Genomic DNA, 21,673 nt, shown 5'->3' with positions numbered 1-21,673 from the left:
GCTCTGTTTGCTTCCTACAATGGCTCTGTTTACTTCCTCCAATGGCTCTATTTACTTCCTCTAGCTCCTTGAATATTGTCATATTGACATCAATGACAATCTATTTCAACACCCTGTTCCTCCACAACTATAGTAAATCAACTGTCTGCATCCCCTTCCTGGTCCCATTCCTCCTCGTCCTCGACCTCGCCCCTTAAATCCTGCATAGGCCATCCCCACTGTTGGGTCTAGGGCTCACGTTTCTGTCTACATCCTATAGACTAGGGTTCGATGCATCATTAGCTCATAGTTGTGAGAAGTACGCTCATCATGGCCTACCGACCTACAGAAATTACAAAACAGTTGTTGGGGAGTCTACGTATATTTCTACAATAGTTGATAGTCGTTTTTCGTGTGTTTTCCTCCTATCTGACAGATCGCACACCATAACACTGGTGTCACACTTGGCCCTTCCTGTACTTCTGGTCTCAATGGAATTAGCCCTCCTCCTGTCAAGTAGTTCACGAATACTGGACAGTGATCCTTGTCGTGACCTTAACCTTTACATTTTATACACCATATTTCTTCACACACCTCTGGCCACGGTGCCCTATCCTGCTTCAAAATATACATTTCCAAGCATAGATTTTGTAGTTGGGTGTGGATTTGTTGAACTCCCAACCCAGGATCTTGTATCGGAGTCTCATGCAACCTCATTGCCGTTTCCAATTCTTCAGCCTAGGTTGAAATCTTCTGCTGTGATAGAGTCGTCCTCAGGTGTGGTGTCAAAGATGCCATAAACCATGTGCATTGACGCGCATCTGTGAGTGTCATATTAGCCTCGCGGATCGTCCTCTTCAGTCGTTGATCCAGATCCCAGGGGGTCTCCCTTGAGAGCATCGTGATCTCTTTAAACCTAATGATTGACTATGTCTCAGACTTTGGCCGAATAAATTCTCTATTCAGTGTATTTTAGATCTCGGCTATCCTCATGTTTAGGTGATCGTTAGAGTGCTTGATATGCCAAGTTAGCATGTGATCCTGCAACGCGCTAAAAAATGTAGCCTTCTTGATGTTATCATCCATGACCCCTTGTGCTTCCCACACTTCTTTTACCACGAACCAGAACTGATCAGGGTCCTCATTTACTACTCCTATCAATACAGGTAGCTTGATCGCATTCACCATGTTAAACTATGGGATTGATGAAGGTGAAGTGGGAGGATATGGAGGTGAGGGAGGTGAAGCAGGTGGTGGCGTGGGTGGGGTTAGTAACTATGGAATGTGTTGGTTTATCAAACGAACCACACTTCTTAGAGAGAACCAAGTGAACTCCTCCTTGCTCTCTCGCGAAGGTGAAATCAGGGGATTGTTTTCTAATTCCTCGCTACCTTTGTAGATCTTTCCGCTCCGCATTGTCCCAAACATTAATATATTCGTATAACCCTATTTTCACATAATAGCATATTAATCCAGGTATTCAAAGATTTCATGTACTTATCTTGTGGTCCCTTGAGAAAATGTCGCCCTACTTCGCTGTAACTCACGGTTGTGTCTATCGCAAACTCAATGATGAATCCTCCTATTATCCGGTCAAGCCAACGATCCACAGCTCTCGTGATCTTATCTTATGATGCCTCTAATATGTACACCAACTCCGGAGTCCACACTATTGGTTGGTTGAGCTTATACCTTCCCTGAGTATTGGTTAATCTCATGATCCAATCATACAGTTTCATTGGAAAGGATGCAAATAAAATCTCATGAATTTCCATATATATGTAGTGGTCCAACCACCTTTTCTCAGATAGCTGCAGAGTTCTGTTTTCCTGTGTCGTGAACTCGTGAATCTTCTGACATTAGACATCCCTTAAGTAGATCCTGGTCCTGACAATGGAACCATTTGTTGGCTACTAAGGTCCTGACCCAGGTTCAGCAGTGAGTTTAGCTATGCAAATCTCGGTGCTACCGGCCCTTTTGACAACAGTCTGTGGAGCGTGGACTGAGGTCTCACCTGAGGTAGTATGGCAGGGTGCTAGAACTAGATTTCTGCACCCTAGGGATGTCTTGATGGGGGAGATATATGCCTGATCCAACCTTCACGCTCGCTAGATTATGCATACTCAACAGATTTTGGGGTTCTATAGAACCACCTTCGCACAACTTCTACCATAGTGTGATCACTATTAATCACCTGTTTCTTCCTTAATTAGGTTTTGGTTCGTTAATTACTAAGAATATTGTCAATTATAAGCATACATATAAGTGCTCACAGAAAAATAAATAGGTACCATCAATAATTAACATTCAATTACATATCCATAAACCAAATGCATAGTATATCAAACCAACTAATCAATAGTGTCTTCAAATCTTGATCCAATACAGACTCGACTCTTTCCAGTGCACTTAGCTGCAAACTCTATTAGGCCTCTGTGCACTCAGTTTCAGAGCCTCTACCCTAGTACTACGACCTAATACCTTCAGATATACTTCTATTCTCTACTCAGATCTTTGCATCTCACTAATACATCTCCAAAATATTCAAGACTTAAGACTGACTTTTACACTTAGAACCTCGCTCTATTTATACAATCCCATGGTCTGCAGACCCTGGGTAGGCTGACACACTCTATATTAAATTTACATTATTTTAGGGTGGACAACCCTAGACTCTTACGCTCTGCGCCCGTATTTCGTGGGGTCTTTACATTGCACAAACCAAAACTCAAGCTTTAAGCCCCAAAAACTCGCTATGGGGGCTCTGCTGCCCAACAACTACTTGGTTACCTGCAATTTTGCTTTATCACTTACCCAACCAAGTGGGTATGGACTCGGATGAGGCTTAGTTTCAAGGCCTAACTTTTTCACTAAGGACTCTGAAATTAAGTTTACATAGGAACGTGAATAAAATAGAGTTTCCACCTTTATATGTTTTATAACAACTCTAATGTGGAATAACTCAATTCTCTTTCACTCATTACTTACAAGCTCATTCAAACAAATAGTACCTGCAATTGAATCAGAAATATCATTAACAGAAAGAGTATCTTTTGTGCCCATGGCTATGATCAATGTCTCATCACCGGAATCTGATCCAAGGTCCTGCGTTGTAGCCATTGTATTTTGCTTCCCCTTTCCACTGAATCTCTTTGGTCTTAGCTCTGGATGCAGCTTCAAGTAGTGGTCCTCATCATGACCATATTTCTTGCAATGAGTGCAAGATGGTGTTGCTATGTCCCCTTTCTTGGCTGCAACAGTCTTCTTATCCTTCCCTTTGCCTTTCTTCTAGAATTTTCCATGCTGAGGTTCGAACGACGTATTCTTGACTTGATCATCTCTGTCATTCTTTCCTTGGATTTCAATATGAATAGCCTTTATGTTGGATTCATCAATTGTAGTAGGATCGAACATTAATATTGAGTGTCTTATGTAAATATGTAGTGCACCAACATACTTAGTTACAATCTTGGACGAATCTAATGAGGTGCCCAGACTCAGTGCTTGTTTTTGAAATTCTTCAATGAAGCTTTGCACATTCTGGCCCTTACCTTGCCTTAGATATTTCCATTCCATAAGTTCCTTTTGTTTATAACCCAAAGGGTAAAATTGGTCTTTCAATGCAGAAATAAAACTAAACCAAGAGGACATAAGGTTACTTGACTTTGTGTTGCCCTTCTAAAACTTTCTCTCCAACCAAACGAGAGCAGTGCCGCTCATCTAAAGAGATTTTAACTAGAATTTCACCTCATCTTCTTTGATCTGCTATATTTGGTAGTAAACCTCTATCTGCCTTATCCAGTTATTAAGTTTTTCTACACTACACTCTCTATTGTGCATGGGTAGGTCAAACTTTATGTCTAACTTGAAGAACGATTTCTTTGATGTCTTCTTGGAATTTCGATGAGAGTGATGAGAACTATCTCCTTCGTGAAGAATGATTTCTTTGATGTCTTCTTGGAATTTCGATGAGAGTGATGAGAACTATCACTTGAAGAAGGAGAGGAAGGAGGCTCTTCTCCACCACCTTAATGATTTGTTGACCCATGGTCATCATCATCCTTCTTCTCATGCCCAAGTGCCTTCTCATACTCTGTGAATAGCTTGTCTACTTTCCCTGCCATATTGTAGAATACCTTGTGCAAATTGTGTTCCACTTCCCAACGAGTTTCTTCATTAGGAATGTTTCTTCTTCATTGTGCGCGTCCTACTTCAGGATCAAAGGACTCAAGTTTTCCTTCTCCTTTTCACAACTTGTTCTTGGTTAGCATAAAATCATGCAATTCGCATCTACAAAGACCTGCATTGATACCAAACTGATCCAATATCGTTTACTTACAGTTGCATCGGAATTACATATAATTGAGCTAATTAACCATGGAACTTAAAAGCACATAAACAATGTGGAAATAACCAAAAGAACATGAAATCCATGACACAATTATTTGACTACAGAGTTCATCTAATTTGGACTACATCTCCAAGCCCTGCTCAATAGTGGGGAGGTTACTTGACTTTGTGTTGCCCTTCTAAAACTTTCTCTCCAACCAAACGAGAGCAGTGCCGCTCATCTAAAGAGATTTTAACTAGAATTTCACCTCATCTTCTTTGATCTGCTATATTTGGTAGTAAACCTCTATCTGCCTTATCCAGTTATTAAGTTTTTCTACACTACACTCTCTATTGTGCATGGGTAGGTCAAACTTTATGTCTAACTTGAAGAACGATTTCTTTGATGTCTTCTTGGAATTTCGATGAGAGTGATGAGAACTATCTCCTTCGTGAAGAATGATTTCTTTGATGTCTTCTTGGAATTTCGATGAGAGTGATGAGAACTATCACTTGAAGAAGGAGAGGAAGGAGGCTCTTCTCCACCACCTTAATGATTTGTTGACCCATGGTCATCATCATCCTTCTTCTCATGCCCAAGTGCCTTCTCATACTCTGTGAATAGCTTGTCTACTTTCCCTGCCATATTGTAGAATACCTTGTGCAAATTGTGTTCCACTTCCCAACGAGTTTCTTCATTAGGAATGTTTCTTCTTCATTGTGCGCGTCCTACTTCAGGATCAAAGGACTCAAGTTTTCCTTCTCCTTTTCACAACTTGTTCTTGGTTAGCATAAAATCATGCAATTCGCATCTACAAAGACCTGCATTGATACCAAACTGATCCAATATCGTTTACTTACAGTTGCATCGGAATTACATATAATTAAGCTAATTAACCATGGAACTTAAAAGCACATAAACAATGTGGAAATAACCAAAAGAACATGAAATCCATGACACAATTATTTGACTACAGAGTTCATCTAATTTGGACTACATCTCCAAGCCCTGCTCAATAGTGGGGAGGCCTTCATTCATTAAGTGGCATAAAAAGAGATAAATTACAAGCAACATTCTTTACAATTCTTATACCTCCAATATGGAAGATGGATAAAGAATGGAGAGCCCAACTTCATAAAAAGGCAGTACCATTGAACTCCTAGCGAAAAACGTGCAAAAACGCCTATCCAAACACCCAATTTGGATAATCGGGCCTTTTGCAACTTCTCGTAACCTCCCTGCTGCTCAAGGCAAGGTCTTGGCCTGCTGCCAGGGTCAAGGTCTGTTGCACAGTTAATATGATTTAATTGGGTAGTTCTCTCCCCTTCTCCGACACAAAAGGGTCCTTTAAATATTGCAGCAAATCCTCAACTCTAGGGTAGTTTTGACCAACAAACCAAGTTAAGCATGCGAGATTGTCTTTACGACCAAGGATCTCATGCTTATAAGATATATGTTAACCACCCTTACAAATATAGTGAAACCCCTTTCAAATATGGCGTGGAACTCCTTTAACTATGTGTTGTAACTGGCGGTTGTTTACTATCGACATTTCCCACATCGGCATTCCCAATCAACGAATATACCAACCCGTGAATCAAACACCTTGTGATAACCACATACCCAACAGGAGTATTAATCATAATATATAACATCTCACATCTGAGAACCCCATCACAATCGCAACTGGCGCTTAAACCATCACGTATTGACCAACCCTTCATTCTGTGATACACGGACCCGACAGGATTGTAAATTACAATGTATAAGATATCACATCCAGCAGTCGTATCTCAAAATCCCAATTGGTGCGTATAGCCAAGGCCGCTTTGTAAACACCATCCCTTTTTGCGATTGCAACACACGATAGATCGCATCGCAACTAAGCTCTGTCGAGGTTGATTCATAACCACTTTTCCACCTCCGATATGCGATATGCGATATCATAATTGCAAATCAGCAATGTTGGGGGTCGATTCCTTAAGTCGCTTCTTCCTCTAGTGTCGATATGCAATATGAGGGACCCAATGGCAACCTGCCACTTGGAACTTCCCCATTCGTTGAGACCTTTGCCATGTCATCTCTCCATGCCCTCTGGACAATTCAAACTTGAACTTTGACTTGCTCTAACTTCTTCATCTGAACTCAAATTTGAGTGTTGTTCACACCGTTGGAATTGGGATGATGAGCACTTCGATCCGATGTTTATCCAGATTCTTCCACTTTGAGTTTTGAGCCTTTTACCATGCCACTGGTAATTTTTGAAGATCCACCTTAATCAACCAAGTAAAGGTAGAAGAGGTTGATAAATTAGAAACTAAAGTCGTGTCCTTGACAAAGTGGTGAAAGATGGAGAGTGAACGATAACCTTAGATAATTTTCTCGAGATCATAAGATCATCGTTGGATAAATTTGGTCTTGGATTTCAAAAGGGTGAGTCTAGTTTGCATGCAGGTAAAAAAAAAAAATAAGAACCAAGAAACTTGTAGCAAAAAATACCAACAAAAAAAGTGAGATCTGTTACACTAAAAAATGTCACCATGGCTATTTACAGTCGGTATGGCTCTATCAACAGTCATACTACCCTCTTAAGCAAGTCTTATGCCTCTGCTCTCCATGTCAAACTCCAAAAAGAGAGAAAGCCTTTCTAAATGTATTTATCTCTGGGGACGCAGGTTCTCTCAACCTTACCTGTGGGGACGCACCCAAGGTTCACAAAAGCTGCGTCTTTGGACGCTCTGTATGTAAAGGTTCAGGTGCGTCCCCCTGAAAAGGTTAAAATGCGCAAGTTTCATCTTTAAAAAGTCACTTATGGTTATTTCTAGAGCATTCTAGAAGGTTGTTCGACGTGTATTGAGCGCCTCCAGATGGTTCATGCACTCCTACCAAAGAGGAACTTATCCCATCAATAGGGGAGCTATCCCATCCAAAGAGGGGACTATCCCATTGATGGTGGACCTGATTAACTTCCTCTTGAGCACTATAAATACAGACATTGGGCCAGAAGGAGGGAGGTTGAAAGCTATACATTTCTAAGGGTAAATGCTGCAGGAATTAGGACTCCCATTTAGAAGCTTGTGAGGAGAGATTGTCATCTTTACTTGTTCTATTTGGAAGTGGGTGAGCTTTGTCAAAGTAGAGGAAGACTCTTGTGGACCCTGGAAGGAGCTTGCACAACACCAAGGCTCAGGTTGTAATGGCTCCTTTTGATTACCTTTAATGCAAATTGGTCCATTCTTCTCAATAACTTGTTGTTTATGGGTTATTTCATGTACTCCTTGGTCTATATGTTGAATATACTTTGTTTTATGTTATAATCAGGTGCTATTTAATTGTTTGACTGTTGGTGATTGCAGGTTTTGGAGAAAAGGAGGAGCTCATCCAGATCAACAAAGCTTGGACTTCTACAACAGCGTTTGGACAAAGGTAAGAACGAAACACTTGATTTCTCATATCATAATGCATGTTTAGAGAAGGATAGCTCTAGTTTGTTTTGTTTGTCATTAGAATGTCTTAGACTTCTAGGAAGGTCAGTTGTGTCCGCACTTTTGACTGATTCCGTGTGACAAATTGGTGACTCCACTGGGGATTCCATTGATGAGAAAAGTCTTTTCCTTTGTGTGAACTTTGCTTTGAGAAAATTGGTTTATTTTTCTGGTTTTGGCTCTGTGACCTTGTCTCTGGGTGGGTTAGCTTAGGATTAGTTTTATTTTGGTTTTTCTTGAGTTTTTCAGTAGGACGCACCCTCTGAGTGCTACACAGTGCGTCCCTGGACGCACTTTTGTTGTGTGCACAGAGCGGGCCCGCACCTGTGCTAACGGGTTGCCTGCGTCCCCTGCCAAAATTTGAGAAATTTCCATTTTTTGCCTTTTTTGCTCTTAGATTTTGTTTTTTCTTAGTTTTTTCTGCCCAGATTCATTAGTCCCTTGCCCAAAATCTTCACATGAACTTGTTTCGATAGCATTGAGTGTTTTAGTGGATTTCATCGAAGTGTAAACCCTATGGTTTGATTTTGAGTAGGTCTTGTAGTGACTTTGGAGGTAGGAGTTGTCAAGCCTTAGATCTCTCTGGTTTTGTCAACATTCTAAGAAGTCAGACCTGTCATAAAGTCTACCTGTGAGAGCAACTTACCATCGAGTTGTCTTTTGGGCCAATTTCGAAGTGCTTGGTGTTTAAGTCTTGAATTCCATTTTACAAAAGAACAAAAAGATTTGAATTTTGTTTTGACTAGTCTTTTGATTCTGCATTAGCTGGTCCTTGATTTGATTTTGATCAAGTAAAACAACCTAGAATCATCTTTGTGAGCTTTTGCCTTGTTAGGTTTGCTTAGAGTAATCTCTCTTTTGATTTACTTGTGAGTTAAATTTTCATAGTTTTTGTAGCTTTTGAGATTGTTTTTTGTTAAGATAAGTTTATATACTTTATTAAAAAGAGAAAATACAAAAACATCTCCTTTGAAAAGTTTTGTTTCAAGTAGCTTTGAAAGTTTTGAAAGAAAAAGAGTTTTTCGTGCAAGTAAAGAGTGGTCATGTTTGTGTGCTTGAAAAGAAAAAGGGAATTGTTTCTTTGATTGTCTTTTCTAAGGAAGTTGTTTTCTCTAAAAGTTGCATTCTCTCAACTCTCTTATTTAAGAATTTCATTGAAAAAAGCAAAGTAGCATAAATCATCTTAGGTGCATCTTTGTAGTGGTTGGAGTCGAGTCTACACACCATTGGTTTCACTTCCACTACCTTGTGACTTTAAAGAACAACCATAAAAGTAACGCTTAAAGTAAAATTGAAATAGTAACTTTTATTTACTAGGGCTCTGAAGCACAAATTTAGATCAGGCTAGTGTCTTGGAGTAGGTGAGTAATTAACTCTCCAAGACAACAAAACCAAACAAGTAGCTTATCTTGTGATAGAATAAATCCAATTGTCTCACTTGTACTCTGGGAAAGCTCATCTTAAAGGAGAAGCACGAGCTCGTGTCCGAACCAATGAGGGGATCATTCCCCCCTCATTGGGAACGACGCCAGACACGCACGTATTACAAACGGTAAACCTCGGATTAACCATTGTCGAGGAGCCAGGGGTCACTTGTCGGTAAACCTTGGATTATTTTCAAGGAGCCGGCAAGGGGATTGAGCTTGCTACTCTGCCCTTGCGTGCTGATGGAGTTTAGACTGTTCCCCCAGGTGCATTTGTTGCGGTTGGTAACCTTAGTGGCCATTATCTTTAGGATTCTACCGAGGTGACGGTGGAGGGAAGGTCCCACTGTACCTGGAGCAGACGTCGGCTATACTCACTTGGATTTTCTGGGGGGTTCACTTCACTCGAGACGGTTAAAGTGGAGGAACTTGGTCCAGTCTATTCATTAAGCAGGTTGTCGGCGTAACTGTTCCACCTGCCATTTCTGTACTGAATCCAGCGAGGTTGGGCTTCATCACCAACTAGCGCTTTTGGTCCGGAAGAATACTGTTTGTGTTTGGTTTGACGCCCTAGATTCTTTAGGCGTGTGATTCAAATTTGTTTGGTTCTTTAGAGACTTTAGGTGGTTTGATTTGAAATTTTATTTTGTTTTCGTGTGTAGTAGTTAAAATTTTTTAGCTGTGGCGGAATTACCAAGACAGTCCCGTAGACTTCGGGGCCATTCTCCTGAAGTTGTTTCTGTGGCCAAATTGTTGAGAAGATCCCGTAGACTTAGGGGTGAACCTCCTCAAGACGAGTCCAGTCATTTAGAAGGTTTAAAGGTCCTTGTAACTCCTCCTAGTGGCAGTAGAGTAGGTTCACCTGAAGAAGGAGAATCTTCCTTGGTAGTCCATCCAGATTACCAAAGTTTAGAGACAGGTTATAATCCCGAAGCTGTTACAGTTTCTGAGCTTGTTGGTAGTTTTTCGTCTGCTAGTGATACAGGCGAAGAACCAGAAATATCCGAACCTGTTACTCCGACTCCTAGTGTTCCTGATTCACCGAGAATAGAAAGAATTATCACCGAAAATCTTCCTGTTGGTTTGATTGCTATTGAAGAACTTGTTCCAGAGGAAGAAATAGGCGTCTCTGATCCTGAAGATCAAATTACCCTTGATCTAAGGGAGCGTGAATCTATCTTTTACAGTCCTCCTAGAAGTACTACTTGGTACCTTTCGTTAACCAATTATTTAGACAACTTTGGGCTAGGTTTTTCCACACCTCGTACTCCTTTTCCACCTGGAGGTATTCATACTCCTGTAAATATGTCTGGTCAGTCGTCTGTGTTTACACAAAGTCCTGAATCTTTTTTACATGGCGGTCCTTCTGTTCCTACTGGGTATCAATCTCTTTCTGGTACCTTTGTGGGAGCGTCTCCTCAACCCATTGATCATGGGTTATTAGTTGGAAACAGTGGTAATGTACCATTGGGTGTAGGAGACATTTACATGATGTCAGGTTCAGTTCCTGTTTCCCAACCTCAAGGTGGCCAATTACCGCCTGGGGGGCAGCCTCCGTTAATGCCTGGGGGGCAACCTCAAAGTACTTCATTCGTGTCTGGGGGGCAACCTCAAGGTCAATATGCTCCTATGGGGCAATACATACCTCAAGGTCAACCCCAGCCTCAATATGTACCCCAAGGTCAACCTCAGTATCAATATCAACCTCAAGGATGGCAACCTCAAGGATGGAAACCCCAAGGGTATCAACCCCAAGGGTATCAACCTCAAGGATACCAACCTCAAGGTCAAGGTCAACCCCAGTACCCATATTTACCTCAAGGTTATCAACCTCAAGGTCAATACTCAGGTCAAGGTTATCAACCACCTCAAGGTCAATCATATGGTCAGAGTATGGGAACTGCACCTTACAGTTATCAATCCTATCCTCAATCCGGCTATGGATCTCAGTACCCTCAACCTGTTATGGGTTAATACCCTGGAATGTTAGTATGGGATCCGTCACAGGGTCAACAGATGTTGCATCCAGGTATACAGTCGGTACCTCAAGCGGGACAACCTGTAGTTTCTGGTCCACCCCAGCAACCGCAACCTGTCCAGTCAAGTGTTCAAACCTCTGTAACTTCGGTAGTTACTCAGCCGCCAATTGCACCTAGTACTCCATCTCAAACGGCTGCTGCAACTACCGCCACATCTACCATACTTACTTCTGGAGTATCGATGGCTCCGGTTTCTACTGTCTCTGTAACCACTCCTCAGACATCTGTACCGTTGTCCGGATCTACGATTCAAACCACAGTCCAGATGCATGTAGGCCAGCCTGGTATAAGTACGGTTGTCACTACTCAACCTCAATTTGTTCAACCTCCGTACCAGGGACAGTATCAACCTGGGCAAGCTGTCCAACAACCGGTTTACCAGTATCAACCGTATCCTGGGTACACTTATCAACAACCTCTGCAACCCCAGTACGGTCCGGTTAATCCTGGTTTTCCAGGAGGATATAATATCCCAAATGCAACTCCTGTTCCTAGTTATCCTGGATATCCTCCTCCTGGGGCCGGTATTGTGACCCAGAGTTTTAGAGATCCTAACCGGCAGTTACTGTTTATCGCAACTTTGGATTTACCAGACTTGACGCGCCTAACGAACGATCCAATTCAATATCTTCCGTTCTGGCCGCCAATGCCAAATAAGTTGCCCAGCGATATACCCAAGTTCGAAGGTAAGTCTGGAGAGGATCCGTCCAATCACGTGATGACTTACCACCTCTGGTGTGCTTCAAATTCTATCTCGGATGATTTGATCCGCTTACGTCTTTTCCAGCGTACACTCATTGGTCTCGCGGCCAAGTGGTACATTGAGTTACCACGGGCCTCTTTTTACAATTTTAGCCAGTTAGCTACCTCGTTCTTAACTCACTTTCAGTTACCGGTCAGATACGATAACGGTACGGAGTTATTAACTTCACTAAAACAATCAACCTCCACGTATATTTCAGATCACATTCATGAGTGGAGACATCGAAGAAGGCTAGTGAAAGTTTTTATCCCGGACCAAATCTTAGCTGAATGGTTTGTTAAATCATTATTACCAAGGATTACTGAAGATGTAGCTAAGGCCGGAGTAGTTACTGAGGAGCAAGTCATTGCTCAGGCGCAATACCTTGACTTAGTTTACACTCAGTCGGGTACTTTACACGAGAAGATTCTGGATCTTCCAAAGTCGAATCAAATCGTTGCTGCTCCTTCGGGATCTCATGTCGCTGATGGTATGATTGGTATCGTGAATACAAAGAGCAAGAAGAAGTCTTCCAAGGCTTCAACTACTCCTATTATCACTTTACCCGATTCCCCGACAGGAGAGTCTTCTCCTGAACTTACCGCCGATATTCACGCTGTAGAGTCATCTACGGCCAAATCAAAAAACGGTGGAAAGAAGAAAGGAAAGAAGAAGGCTAAAGCAGACAAGGCTCCGAAGGAGAAAACTGAAAAGTCGGAAACCAATGACGAAAAGCGCAAACCTCGATATCCTTGTCTTATTTGTGAAGAGGATCATTTTACGAGAGATTGCCCTCATCGGGCCGAGGTAGTGAAAATAGTCAAAGGTTCTCCCACTCCTGCTGTGTTAAAAAATCCATTTCCGGAGCAGGAGAATAAGATGATAGGTTCTTCCTCAAATGCCAGTGAAGAACCCATTTTGATGATGTCTCATGTGAGGATTGCGACTCGATCGCAAGATTATGGTAGTAAGAATCCTGTTGATGGTAAGGAAGCAGAATCTTCTCACTCTAACCCATCAACCTCAGCTCCTGGTTCCGATCCACTACAGATCGACAAACCTAACCCAGACTTAGTAATTAAACCGCCCGCCAAGGGTGTACTTCGAAGGTCTGCTTTCAATCCACATGCGAGAGCGGCCCAGAATTACAACATTGTTGAGGACTTAGTTGTTTCACCCTCAGCAATGTCGGCGTTAGAAGTGCTGCAATCATGCCCCGCACAACGAAAATTGCTTTTGTCGGCTATAGGAGCTATTGATGTTCAGGATCCGAATCTAATGATCTTCGATCTAGAAAATAGTACACCACGTCTCCCCCATCAAATGGCTTTCCAAATTCCAGTGATAGTCAAAAACAGGCCTATTCATAGAACTGTGATTGATGAGGGAGCTTCTACGTGTATTATGTCAATTCAATGTTGGAGATCCCTTGGTTCTCCTTCGTTGAACCAATCCCCCACCATCCTTAAGGCCTTTGATGGCCGTGGGTTCCGTCCGTTTGGTATTCTATAGGAATTACCTATAGGGGTAGAAGGTAAAACCGTTAGTCTGGATGTGGAAGTGGTTGATGCCCCTCTAGACTACAACCTTCTTTTGGGTCGAAGTTGGTCATATGCGATGACAGCGGTCGTTTCATCGGTCTTCAGAGTAATTAAGTTTCCACATAACGGTAAGATCGTGACAATTGATCAGCTGACATACTTTTCATCCGACCCGGCCTCTTCAGAGAGTATCCAACATGTCGGTAAGACGACAATCCCTTATAGGGACGTTGGTGTAGGTTTAGTTAAGGATTCCGGTTTACTGGGAACATTTCCTCTCCCTCCACTCAGTGTAGAACCTTCGTTTGCAACAATTCATATGATTACATCAGAAAACATTATTTATGATGATCCTTGGTTTGTCCCATCTGACTCTGAGATAGACTCATTCGGTAATGCTATGCCCTTGAGTCCATATGAAATTGCTTATGAAGCTCTCATGTCTTTTACCGAATTTCATTCAACCGAGGTCGACCAATTGAATGTGGTCAGTGAAGAATCACTTTTCACCTCAACCTTAGAACGGATAGCGTTTCCCGAAGTCGTGTCATCTGACGAACAACTTCGCGAAATCCTAAGCGTAGACGATCTACCATGGGAAGATCTCCATCACAGATCTTCGTTTTTACCTAAGGATGATGCATTTGAAAATGATTTTTCATCTATCTTTACCGCTGAATATGTCAAAGACGCTCAGGATCCAACGAAACATTCTGATTCAGAGTTGAATTTAGGGAATATTTCTCATACTATTCCCATTGATATTTCAGTAAAGCCCGGAATTGAGGAGAACATTCATATAGGTGCTGCATGTACAGAAAAAGAAATCCAAACTTACAAGGCCCTATTCCAAGAATTCCGCGATGTGTTTGCCTGGTCTTACGAGGAAATGTCGGGAATCGATCCTGCCATTGTTGTTCATGAAATAAAAACCTACCCGGATGCTAAACCCATCCGGCAACGGTTGCGTCAGATTCACCCTCTAAAAGCGGCTGCGATTAAAGCAGAAGTTGAAAAGCTGTTGAAAGCAGGTTTCATTTATCCGATCCCGTTAACGGATTGGGTATCGAATATTGTTCCGGTCAACAAGAAACAAGGAACAATAAGAATCTGTATCGACTATAGGGATATCAATTGAGCTTGTCCAAAAGACAACTATCCTACGCCTTATATCGATCAAATTATTGATGATTGTGCCGGAAGTGAAATGTTTTCCTTCATGGATGGTTTTTCGGGTTATAATCAAATCAATATTCTACCTGCCGACCAACCAAAAACGGCATTCATTTGTCCATGGGGGACGTTTTCTTATTGCAAATTACCTTTTGGGCTTAAGAATTCCAGGGCCACTTTTCAACGGGCGATGTCTTACGCATTTCACGACATCAAGCACATTGTGCAACCGTATCTCGATGATTTGCCTGCTCATTCTTTACGTCGAGCTGATCACCTTGTCCACCTACGAGCAATCTTTATGAGGTGTAGGCATTATCAAATTCGGTTGAATCCCCACAAGTGTGTTTTCTGTATAGAAACAGGTCGATTGCTGGGATTTGTTATTTCAAAAGCCGGCATTCGCGTCGACCCCTCGAAAGTCGAGGCGATCATCAAATTGCCTCCTCCTTCGAGTTTGCGCCAACTCCAAAGTTTGCAGGGGAAAGCGAACTTTTTACGCCGATTCATCCCAAACTACACCGAGGTCACTAAAGGTTTTACACGGTTGTTGAAACAAAACATTCAATTCTTTTGGGACGAGATTGCCCAACAATCTTTTGATGCACTTAAACATGCGTTGACCCAGGCACCGTTGTTGCATCCTCCCAACTACAACCAGGACTACTTCTTATACCTCGCAGCTTCGCATTCCACCATTGGAATGGTGTTAGTTCAAGAAGATGAATTCAGAGCGGAACATGTGATATATTATCTCAGTCGGACCTTAAATCCCACTGAGCTAAAATATTCGCATGTGGAGAAATTGGCCCTGGCAGCCGTTCAAGCTGTCCAGCGTTTTCGTCACTACATTCTTCTCCGTAAAACTACAGTTATTTTGGATTGCAACCCTATGATTTATATTTTGACAAAACAACTGCTAGGGGGCAAGTACTCTAAATGGATCGTTATCCTGCAAGAGTTCGACTTGGAGTTCGAGAAGTCCAAGTCTAAGAAATCCTTAGTTTTTGCGGAATTGATGTGTGATTTCCCGCATACTGACACAGAGACTGTGGCGGAAGAGTCCATCGCAGACGAATCTTTGTTTCTTATCAGTACTTTAGATCCATGGTACGGGGATATCATCATCTATCTCCAGACCCAAACCTTTCGGCCTGAAGCTTCAAAGGCAGAACGTCGAAAAATTAGGTTTCAATCCCAGCCATACAAAATTATTGGAGATACACTTTATCGCCGGGGGGCAGACTTAGTTTTTCGACGTTGTTTAACTCATGAAGAGGCTGAGAGAGTTTTAAATGATTGTCACTCTGGAGCATGTGGCGGTCATATGTCTGGGTATGCCACAGCTCAGAAGGTGTTGCGCGCTGGTTACTTCTGGCCATCTATGTTTAAGGATTGTATCATTGCAGTCCGGAAGTGCCACAACTGCCAAGTGTTTGATCGAAAGATGTGCGCACCACCTGCTCCTCTCCACCCTATAATTTCCGTTGGTCCATTCGCCAAATGGGGTATCGACTTTATTACTTGTAACCCTCACTCGGCCGGGGGGCATGCGTATATCATCCTCGCGGTTGATTATTTCACTAAATGGGCCGAGGCGATGCCTACATTCGACGCAAGTGGCAAAACAGCTGCAGTTTTCATATTCAATCATATAATAACTAGGTTTGGTGTCCCACAAGCAATCATTACTGACCATGGGAGCCATTTTCGAAACACCATGATGACTGAACTTACAAGCCAGCTTGGTTTGCGCCATGACAGCTCTACTCCTTATTATCCGCAAGCCAACGGTTTGGTTGAGTCGATCAACAAAGTTCTGGTTATCATGATCCGACGAACCATTGGTATTCATCGGTCGAATTGGCACAACATGTTATTTTCGGCGCTATGGGCATACCAAACCTCAGTGAAAACCTCAACAGGGTTCACTCCTTTCCAGCTAGTTTATGGCTTGGAAGCAGTGTTACCCATTGAATGTGAAATCCCATCACTTCAAATGGCTGTCGAATTACTTCCAGCTACTTCCGAAGAGGAGAAACGTTTATTGTACTTACCTAAATTAGATGAGACTCGACGTGACGCTACATTGGCAATCGAGACTCACGCGAAGCGAATGAAAGCTCAGTATGATAGAAATGTGACCCCTCGAAGTTTTTCAGAGGGAGACCTAGTGCTTTTATATGATCAAGCTAACGATAAGCTAGGTGCTGGAAAATTCGTTCCTATGTGGCATGGACCCTATATTGTAAAGCAAAAGCTAGCAAAAGGGGCTTATGAGCTAGTAGATTTTGATGGGGACTCTTTGGGTAAACCCAGAAATGGGCTTTACCTAAAGAGGTATTATGCTTAAATGGTGGGTATGGATAATTTTTAGTTAGGTTAGGTTTTCTTTCTAGCTAGTATGATTGTTAGTTAGTAAGTGTGCTTAGCTTAGTGAGTGTGTTTTTCGTCGTTATTCTGGCTTATCTTGGTTTTGCTCTTGATATTGTAGATGTCGACGCCCCTCCAAACATACATTGGATTTGCTGATGGTGCTTGTCGTAATACAAAGAATATCTCTTCCGCAACTTGGGTTATCTATTCACCCTCTGACGAGTTAGTTTCTATGCATGGGGTAAGCCTCGGTCAAACAATGAACAACATTGCAGAATACAGTGCAGTGGTTGAATTATTATCCGAATCTATTTCATTTGGAATTCAACGTTTGATAGTGAGGTTAGATTCTGAACTTGTTGTATTACAGCTTAATAGAGTTTATGTCATTAGAAATCCTGTGTTATTAAGGTTGTTTTTGAGAGTGCGTCTCTTGGAACGTGAATTTGATTACATTGAATATCAGCATATTCCAAGGTCCTTAAATACATTAGCAGATGCAATTGCTTCTCGAGTATTGGACAGACATTTACGATAATCATGCAAGTAAATTTAAAAAACATTTCATCATACATGTTAAACAAGATGAGTCGGTAATAGTGATATATATATATATAGGAGTGTGTCAAAAAATATACATCGTCTTCGATCATAGGTTGAAAAACACCTTATGATCGGCAAAAATGATAAAGTACAAAAGTCAAAAATGTCACATGTGTCTACAAAGTGACTAGCCAATCACTGGTGGTGCTCCCTATATGACACCACTGCACGGGCTACCTTACGCAAAAGTCTCCTAAACGGTCCAGGGACCGCGACTACATAGCGTTGTAGCTTGATAGGAATATCATCCATAGTAGTCTCAGGCAGATCCATCGTCAGACGCTCTAGATCATGCTCCAACTCAGCTAGTACCTCTGTAGCCGCTGCGTCCTGTGGAGCCGGTACCAGTGCAACTGGATGTCTTCTCTCAAAAGGCCGGAGGTTGGCTGGGCGCTGTGGACCAACATCTGCATTTTGAAAATTTTACTGTCAATTTTGAGACGATATATATAAAAAAACAAAAAAAATACATAATTTAAAAACTTGTGTAAAAAAAAAAAAAGTACCTCTGTCATCCCATTGTTCTCCCTATGGAAGAGCCATGTCCGGATCACCTCGAAAATCTACTCCGGCATACCGGAAGTCCTGGATCGAGAAAACCTGGTCCTCCAGCCAGTGAAAGTAACTGTCAGAAAATCGAACAACTGTCGCGCCCTCATCAGGATGCCGGGCCATCACCGTAACCCATCGTACCAGCTTTGGCTCCCGAGGACCCAAGATATCAACAGTGAGTTGCTGAGGGATCAGCATCAGAACTCTCTCTAAGGCAAAGCTCACGACTAAAGGCCCATATCCAAAAGTCTTCAGTCGTCCGTTCTTTGCCTTAGTCAGTTGGCTCTTCATATTAGCCACTACAGCATCACACCAGTTGAAAATGGTGCCTTGGTAACAGTCAATTGCCATCCGCATTTGGGACCCAGAAGCAATGTGTAAAGCGGCCGCGCCGCAAATTCTGGTAACCGTGAACGCTATGACTTTGAGTTCACGCAGAGAGATGTGTTTGATCTCTATGCCTTTCGAATGGTGTGCACCAGGTGTGCACCAATCTTCCCGGAGACTATCAAGGGATTGGCCACCCGGCCTAGTCCCGGCTAGATTGAGTTGCTCGCCTCTGTTTGGCAAGCCAGTGAGAAAGTACAAATCCGAGGGCTCTATCTCGAGCTGGTGCCCTCCTATGTAAAAGCACTGTTCTTGAACGTTCCATCTCTCAACCAGCCATTCTAAGAATCTTACCTGAGCCCTCATGCCAGGTATGGCCCAGTATTTATATAGCCCGCATTCTTTCAGGGCATCAATGGAAGGTTGATGTTCAATTGCAGCTAAATCAACGTCTTCATGCTCTCTTTCTCTCCAATCCAACATGGTGAGTGCCCTACACACCAAGAAACAATGATTAGAATTGGTTTGGGGAAATTTGACTGGTTATTTATGGAGATTGGGGTTTTAAAATCCGCCTTTCACGGAGGACGCACCCCGCGTTTACAACACAGGGCGTCCGGACGCAGCTGGCCTGAAGGTGGGCTGCGTCCCCCGACCATTTTCCTGTATAGGAAAAAGTCGGGGGACGCAGGTCACCCGAAGGGCACCTGCGTCCACCGAGTGGCGCATTCTAAAACCTAAACCCCCCAAAAAATGAAACTAAAGCCTAAAAATCAACTTTAATCGGATGAAAATGAAGAGTAGGATGTTGTAAAATACCTGGAAGAGACGGCGTTCGATTCTGACGGTCGGATTTTCCGCAGCAACCACGGGAAGTTTCTTGTCAAAAGCTCCTTTTTCAACCTCAACAGTCAAACGGTAAAAATGACATGGTAAAAAGTCTTTTTATAGGTTTTTTGGATGAATTTGTTCATTTTTCACCATGGAAAGATGTTTTTCGATGTATTTTTGCCTATCTTAAACAGGTATGATTAATGTGTCGCTTTTGTGCAGGACAAAGGGACTTAGAGGGAAAGTTGTCATTTTTCACGAACCAAAACATCAAAGTCATCTTTTAAGCCCTTTTCTGACTCCTAAAAAATGAAAAGATTTCCGAGCATTTCTTTTACACTCGTTAAAACGGAATTAAAAGACGGTCCCCTTATAGCTCTTTTTAACCGTAAAATCAGGAAAAGATTGTCGTGTTTTTGTCGTTTCAAACTCGATACGGAAATAAAACGACGTGTCCTTGATCGCTTTTTACTTTTCAGGTCAGTGACACTAATTATGAAAGTACTCCTTGGTCGCAAGATCAAGCGGTTCCCCCAGGTATTATTTTATACTTTTTCGGGCTTGAGGGACACAAATTTACGAAAAAGTTCAACTTGGAGTTTTCTTAAGTTTTTCAGACTCTCTAAAATTCAAAAACACCGAGTTTCTCCTATACTGGGCTCGTTAAACATTTCACAGTAAAGGACCTGTTCAATTACAAACAGGAACGAACCACTCCTTCCTAGGGTTCGAATCAAAACTGGGTTGGACTCATCCGAAGGATGAGCTTATAATCAAGCATATGTTATCCTCCTCAAGCTTGTTAAAAATAAAGAGGTACTTGCCAGAAATGGTGGGGGAAAAGAGAGAAGAATGAGCCTATTTGTTACCTTTTGTCTCAGAAGAAACTTTATTACCACTCTTGGACACGACACTTTTCATTCACCTGGGTTGGGAAATCTTTCACCTCACAGTTGATCAAACCACTTTTGAAAGTCTTCAACCGGGTTCCGGGGATTAACTTTGAGTTATTTAGCACCAAACCATCTGTCGTGTCGTTATGTGTTCAAGAGGTCTGCAAACAAAACTTTCATCTGCAAAATACTTGTCATCCATTTGACCATCCCTGAGTCAGTCCTTACAGCAACATTTCTTCAACTTGAACAATGATTTCTTGTTGTGGGCTTGCCTGCAACGGGTCACTTTCTATCGACATCAACACATTATCTAGAGAGATGACTTAGAAATCGTCAGTGCCTTGAAGTCTGCATGCATCAATGGCAGGTTTCTCGCCTTTGACGTCAGTTTACATCATTGACTTTCGATCGAAGGATTCCATGAAATGTTCGACACCAACTCATTCATTCACATCTCATGGATTGTACTAGGTACTTTGAGAACCATTGACATTACTGGTGGTCTCTCTCACGCTTGTTAACAGTTCACATCATCAACTGGTAATCAAGTGGTTTCTACCATGTTCGACATCGACTCATTTATTCGCATGGTTAGAATCGTACCAATTCGAGAAGTAGGAATGAAGACCCTGGATCGAATCTTTACCATCCAGGCTGCGAGGAGTTTTGTATTCATTATCTAAGTAGACTAACCATAAACAGATGGTTGCGCCCATACTGTGTCTACAAAAGTCTATGATTATGATGTACTGCAAAATCATTTCTGTATCAGAGTAGTTAGTCTGTTAGTTAAAGTTTCAATCTGAGTATGGGAATGCCTACCTCAGTGATGATATAATCTTATACATGTATTTTGTGTTGAAAATTGCAGGTTCTGACCGGGTTCTCCACAAGATAATCCTCGAAATGATAAAGCGCTTCACCCTTCCTAGATAATACAAAACCCTAATCTATTCCAGGCTTCGCACTTTAGGGGGCAATCTGTTACACTAAAAAATGTCACCATGGCTATTTACAGTCGGTATGGCTCTATCAACAGTCATACTACCCTCTTAAGCAAGTCTTATGCCTCTGCTCTCCATGTCAAACTCCAAAAAGAGAGAAAGCCTTTCTAAATGTATTTATCTCTGGGGACGCAGGTTCTCTCAACCTTACCTGCGGGGACGCACCCAAGGTTCACAAAAGCTGCGTCTTTGGACGCTCTGTATGTAAAGGTTCAGGTGCGTCCCCCTGAAAAGGTTAAAATGCGCAAGTTTCATCTTTAAAAAGTCACTTATGGTTATTTCTAGAGCATTCTAGAAGGTTGTTCGACGTGTATTGAGCGCCTCCAGATGGTTCATGCACTCCTACCAAAGAGGAACTTATCCCATCAATA

The sequence above is a fragment of the Pinus tabuliformis genome, chromosome 5_2 (assembly GCF_031772625.1).
Source record: "Pinus tabuliformis cultivar Carrire ecotype Pingquan chromosome 5_2, CPIR1, whole genome shotgun sequence".
Classification (NCBI taxonomy): Eukaryota; Viridiplantae; Streptophyta; class Pinopsida; order Pinales; family Pinaceae; genus Pinus; species Pinus tabuliformis.
The sequence above is the reverse complement of the archived record's forward strand: the minus strand, read 5'-3'. Positions refer to the sequence as shown.